Source organism: Prionailurus viverrinus, chromosome C1, assembly GCF_022837055.1.
Source record: "Prionailurus viverrinus isolate Anna chromosome C1, UM_Priviv_1.0, whole genome shotgun sequence".
Classification (NCBI taxonomy): Eukaryota; Metazoa; Chordata; class Mammalia; order Carnivora; family Felidae; genus Prionailurus; species Prionailurus viverrinus.
The window spans coordinates 50,129,698-50,135,697 of NC_062568.1; the positions used below are offsets into that span (position 1 = coordinate 50,129,698).

At 37.6% G+C, this 6,000-nt stretch overlaps 1 protein-coding gene across 1 annotated transcript in view; it reads left to right on the forward strand.

Annotated features, from left to right (window-relative positions):
* Positions 1 to 2,939, forward strand: part of CCDC141 (coiled-coil domain containing 141) — a 232,536-nt gene extending 229,597 nt beyond the window's left edge. The window contains exon 26 of the transcript XR_007155001.1: positions 2,929 to 2,939. The gene's annotated coding sequence lies outside the window, so the exon portion shown is untranslated. The remainder of the gene's footprint in view (positions 1 to 2,928) is intronic.
* Positions 2,940 to 6,000: the final 3,061 nt, after the last annotated feature.

Consider the following 6,000-nt stretch of genomic DNA (forward strand, 5'->3'; position numbering starts at 1 on the left):
TCAAATTCACACTTCCCCCAAATTAACAGCCATAACTCTAACAGTGTGAATATATTACAATGTGTCAAACTCACAAATGTTAAACCTCTCAATGTCAAGAACCTACGATGTAAACAATTGGCACCCTATTGGACTTATTCTATGGACACGCACAGCTTTCAGACCTTCAGATTTTTAAAGATCAAATACTTAAAATGACTAATCCCTTGAATTTCTTTCTCTAGTGATAATTTCTGCTCAGACCTACTGCCAAATAATATCTGCTAAAGTCTTTAAACAAAAGTCTTAGAAACAGAGGTATGAGGCAGTCAACTCGACTAGGCTGGCTCTAACACTGACATATGACATAGCTTCATCTTCAAAGCCAGTTTGTGTCATGAACTCCTGAAAAACAATGTGGAGCAAGTGCCTTTAGCCTTCTCATAGAGCAGCAGGTTCTGACACTGGGAGAGATATATTTGCATTTCATGTTGACCTTCCCCAGGGTGTTGGCTTGCCTCTTACACACTTACAAAGAGAAGATCCACTCAATGTCTCTAAGGACTATTCTAAATTCATATTCTACAATCCAAAAGCATAATTATCAAACTGGAAGTGGATTCATTTACAAATATAAGTTACTCAGTAAGTGTAAAGTAGTGATTATTGTTAATGCCAGTGGAAAAAATGTGGAAACCTTTACAACAGGGAATGTAATCTTTATTAAAAACTCTTAATGTTATTAACTTGTCAGTCAACCACACAGAACACCAGGACCCTAGCCAGAATACTCTTGGCTTACAGTTTCAATTCATATCAAAGGAATACCTGAGACAGGTGATAGTTATCCAAGATCTTTAAGATGTTATAAATTCCACCCATAAATCAGGGGCTGGAGCCCCACCCCCATTCTTACTTTTTAAAACTTGTACTATATTTCCTAAGCCTTTCATTCAGTTGCATGTAGTTAATTGACTTTTAGTCTTATGCCCTGGAATTTTTGTTAAAAACTTTCACCCAAAATATCAACATATAAATTAGGTCACTACATCTGCTCTAGATATATTGTTAAACACTTATGTTCTGTATATCATTCAGTGCCCCTTCTTTAATTTGTTTAAAATTTTTTAAATGTTTATTTATTTTTGAGAGAGAGAGATACAGAGTGTGAGTGGGGGAGGGATAGATGAAGAGAGGGAGACACAGAATCCAAACAGGCTCCAGGCTCTGAGCTGTCAGCACAGAGCCCCATGTGGGGCTTGAACCCATAAACTGTGAGATCACGACCTGAACTGAAGTTAGACACTTTACTGACTGAGCCACCCACGTGCCCCAGTGCCCCGTCTTTTAAAGTTGTACATGACATATTTTTAAAATTTAGTGTTAGAAAAATTACACTTCCTCAAGAAATTGGTATGCTTCCTTCTCTATATAGGGAATTGTGCTTCTCTTTTTAATTAACTTCCAGGAAATTCAGCTTTATGCCTGAAGTTCAACTATAACAAATATTGTGGCCATCTTGGTTTGTGAACTTGTGCCGTTCTTTGACATGGTTTTAGCTTTCTACTTTTTTTGTATTTTCTCTGAAAGATATTTTTTATTTCCATTTCTTTTTTATCTATTTTATGTGCTTTTGCTGAAATGCTTCAATACTTTCGTGGAATGAAATAAAAACACCAACCCAAGGTACCCTCTCCATGAAAAGTTCTGCTTTTGTGGCACCTGTAGAGCCCTCCTCCATCTCTGCCAGTGTCTCTAGCAATTGTTTTGACCCTTACCTTTCATTGTGTCTTCTTGCATTGTTACAAACCTCTCTCGTCTTTCCAACTAATATTTAAGTGAAGAATATTCCATTTTCTGTATCCTCTATAGTTCTTGGTGCATGGAAGACACTCAAAAATTATTTTATAAGGAAATAAAGGAGGGACAGAAGAAGGGAAGGAAGGAGAGTAGGGGAAAGGAATGGAAGTCTGAACTAATATTAAAAATATGAGCTGCCTGGAGGGAAGAAGGGATAAGGAAGAAGTCTATTGGAAATTGAAGCAGCTATCTAGCAACGAAGATAAATGCTTAGGTTGATTTACCTTAAGAAGGATAGAAGCTTTTATTATTGTCTCTACACAAGGTCAAGTCATAGTCAGGACAGGAAGCACATGCAACTCAATAGCATAACTGAGGAGGGTTTAATAAAGGACTATTACAAGGTGTGTGCAGGCTCATGAACACTAATCAGGGGTTGGCAAAGAGCTTTGCAAATAGCAACAGAACAAAGCCAAAATTAGAAACATTGGAAAGGAGAAGTTATTGGGAACCAAAGAAAGTACCGCTAGGAAAGGGGTCCCCGACAAGAGGATGGCCACAGCAAATAAAGGCCATGGCCAAAGTACAGCCAGGCAAGGAGAGAGTCTGGGGAATTAATACCCCAAACTCTCTCTTGTCAGCATTTCCCATTGGCTGGACCTTGCCAGAAGCCAGAGGCAAGGGAGGACCACCCCCCCTAGAGTTCAGCCTCTTAGGGGCATGAAGGATGAAAGAAGGTAGGTAACATATGGAAGGGCAACCAGAGAATCCAGTGCCCTACACTTTGCTTTCACAGTAAGGGCTTATTTCAAAAGGATTCTGTATTTATAATGAAGGGTGGAAATGGAGTGGGAGTATATGGCTAAGAATTTGAAATAGATGGGTAAAACACAGAAGTAAGGTCTAAATCTCTTCAGTAGACACACGAAATCTTCAAAGTTCCATATGAACCCAAATTACCATTTAACGCTCAAAGGGTCTTTCTAATGTTTCAAAAGTTACTTTGCTTTCTGATACAGTAAAGCTGCCTTGACTTTTAGGTTTTTGTCTCACACAGGCTCTTTTACTTTTGGAAGATCCACCCTTTAACATGTCAAGCATATTAATATATACCTGTCATGGGGCACCTAGATGGCTCAGTTGGTTAAGCATCTGACTCTTGATTTTGGCTCAGGTCATGATCTCATGGTTCATGAGATGGGGCTCTGTGATAACAGTGTGGAACCTACTTGGGATTCTCTCCCTCTCTTTCTCTGCCTCTCCCCCACCTGCTTTCTCTGTCTCTCCCAAAATAAACAAATAAACTTAAAATTTTTTTTAAATATACCCATCATAAATGTAGTTGACTAGCTGACATGTCTTCTTTTGCAGACATTTGATAAGCATCTATTATTTTTCACCTCTGCAGATTCCTTTTTGTATTTCAGGGCAAAGCATTTTTCAGCCCCCAAACACATTGACCCTGAAAAAAGCCCTTAATTTTTAGGTTCTGTGTCTGAAGCAGTTACTGTTTAAAATGAGCCAGGCTCCCTCCTTTCAGTGGGTGTAAAGCTTATTATTTGACAACAATATCACCTCCAGTGAGCATCTGCTGGTGGTTGGATCTGATCTGGTTTGTGGTCTCCAGTCCCACGCCTCCAGAAATCCAGCTTATTTCTTCTTTAAGGTTGTGGTAGTTTAATTCTATGCATAAATGTCATGTCACCTTCTGAGATCCTTCAGGGAAGGATGTATGTGTTTCTATGAGTTCACTGTCGGACTTTTCAAAGATTTCTTAGAATATTCAGCCAGGTAGTTAAATAAGTGATCAAATCATATTACTAAGCACAGGAATGATTATATTTGGGTCCCAGTTAGCAGTAGCAAAAAACAAAATGCTCACTAAGTGTCAGATTCTCACTATCCTGGGCACAGTCATGTTCATTTTATCACCTAAGCTTCCCAATAACACTTTGAAGTGGATATTATAATCCCCAATTTCCAACTGACAAATCTGACACTCAGGGATTCAAGTGAGTTGCCCAAACCCACGTAGGGTAGGAGTGAATTTCCATGTGTCTCTGGAGTCAGTGCTGTTAAGAAATGTGAAGATATTTCTGATTTTGGCAGAAGTATCCTATGTGTTTAAAATAATCTTTCGAATTTTATGTGGCATTAAATGTGTTGGGGACTATTCGTACACCTATCAATAACTAGAAATCAATCAAGTTGATCTTAATACTAAACGAGCTAGTAAAAGTGGGATGAAGAGAATCTTCTCTTGAATTTCAACCAGTACTTTCTTGCCTCTTATATCCCCAGTGTAACTTTGCTTCTATAACTCAAGGAACACAGATGATAATACATTAAAATGGTTTTTCTGGGTGACCAGTTCTTCCCTGTACACTTCCTAAATTTGCTCTACTCCTTTCTTGTGTATTAAAAGCTCAGTGATGAGCTTATATGCAGTTTTGAAATACTTTATGAGTATAGATAAATCTATAGACTATATAGTTATATTATTAGATACTATTGTCCTTACTAAAATGCAAACTCCTTGAGGGCAGAGATTCTTGTCTGCTGTGTGCATTGCTATAATCCCTGTGCTTGAACAGTATTTAACAGAGTAAGAGCTCACACAAAAATTTTTAATGAATTATAAATACATTAATTTTACTCTTTTCTCTCAGAAAGGACTCTTACATTAGCTTTGAAAACTGTACCCATTTATCCCCAGTAAGTCCTTCCTTTGGTAAATGGTTCTGTGTAGTATAAACAGAGTCTGCCACCAGCACCAGCTGTGTAGATGGAGTGACTGCCTGAGTTTATGCATATCCTAGGCTAGGTCTCAGTCAAAATTACTGAGAATTTATTTGAATTTATTAGACCACAATCCCCAAGAGGGCAGGAACCACAACTATCTTCTTGGTCACGGGTATCTAGCCATCATCTAGCAAAATGCCTAACACAAAATCACCATTCAGCAGATATTGTTGAGTGAATGGCTGATGACAGAATCCAGAATTATAATTTAGCATAGCATTCAGCACTGAGCATACACTTAATAAAAATTTATTGAATTGCCTTGACTGATGTTCAAAAAGAATCACACCATGCATTCCAAAACTAAGTAGGCATTATATTTGAAGTATCAGCTGTTTTGGATTATCTATGGGACTCTGCTCCACTGTTAGGATGGTAAATTAAGATCTTACTGCATCAGCAAACTCCTCAAATCTGAGTAGTATTTGGTTTCCACTGGGCTAGCTTACTATATTCCAACTATGGCATACTTAATTTTAAAACTAATGCTTACCATGATATCATGTGCTGTCCACTACTGTTCACTAATCCAAAATAATATAGCTTCTTTCTAGACTAGTATGTTAGTTATTTACTTACTAGTCCTTTCCTTATTTCTTCCTTCCTTCTTTCCTTCCTCTTTCCTATCTTCCTTTCTTTCTTAACTCCGAATGTCACATAAGGATGTAAATATCAAAAGGCAAGGATCTTGACAATACTGCAAAGTCTAGAAATGTTCAGGAACAGTGAATAGACAAAAAACTTTGGAGGCAGACACTGGACCTTATGTTTATAATATATGGCCCATTTTCCCAGCTCTTGAGCTCCCTGAATTGTACCAGCTTGCACCAGATGACGCAAGCTTCAAGATTCTACCCATTCGTTCCCTCTAGTTCCCAGAAGAAATAAAGGGCTTTGACTTTGGTTCCAACAAACATAACAAGACATTAACATGCTTCACATTAGATCAAATGAACCTAAAAAATATACATACATGCACACCACACACACACACGTGCACAAGCACATTTTAAATAGATAGCCAATTGGTGAACACCCCAAATCAGAGAGGTCACACATTTCTAGTCTTACTTTGCTTTATGACTGGCAGCTTGCCTGTAACATGAGTCTCTTCTTGAGAATATTTTTTAAGACATACGACATGAAACTAGTTGTTTCTGAATAAGTCAATCAAACAGGATTATTGAAGGTAGAGTCAATAGAGGGAAAAATGATGCCACCAATACAGATATCACCTCTGAAGTAAAGGAGATGATTTTTAAGTAAATACATGGTGTCATCTTATGTATATAATTGTACTACACTAGTTTTCAAGTATAGTTTAGCACTGTTCAATGTTAATAAATTAATCATGACACAAATAGTTATAAAGTATGAAATATGCAAGAAGTTGAAAAGTCTGATGCATGGCCATGTTAT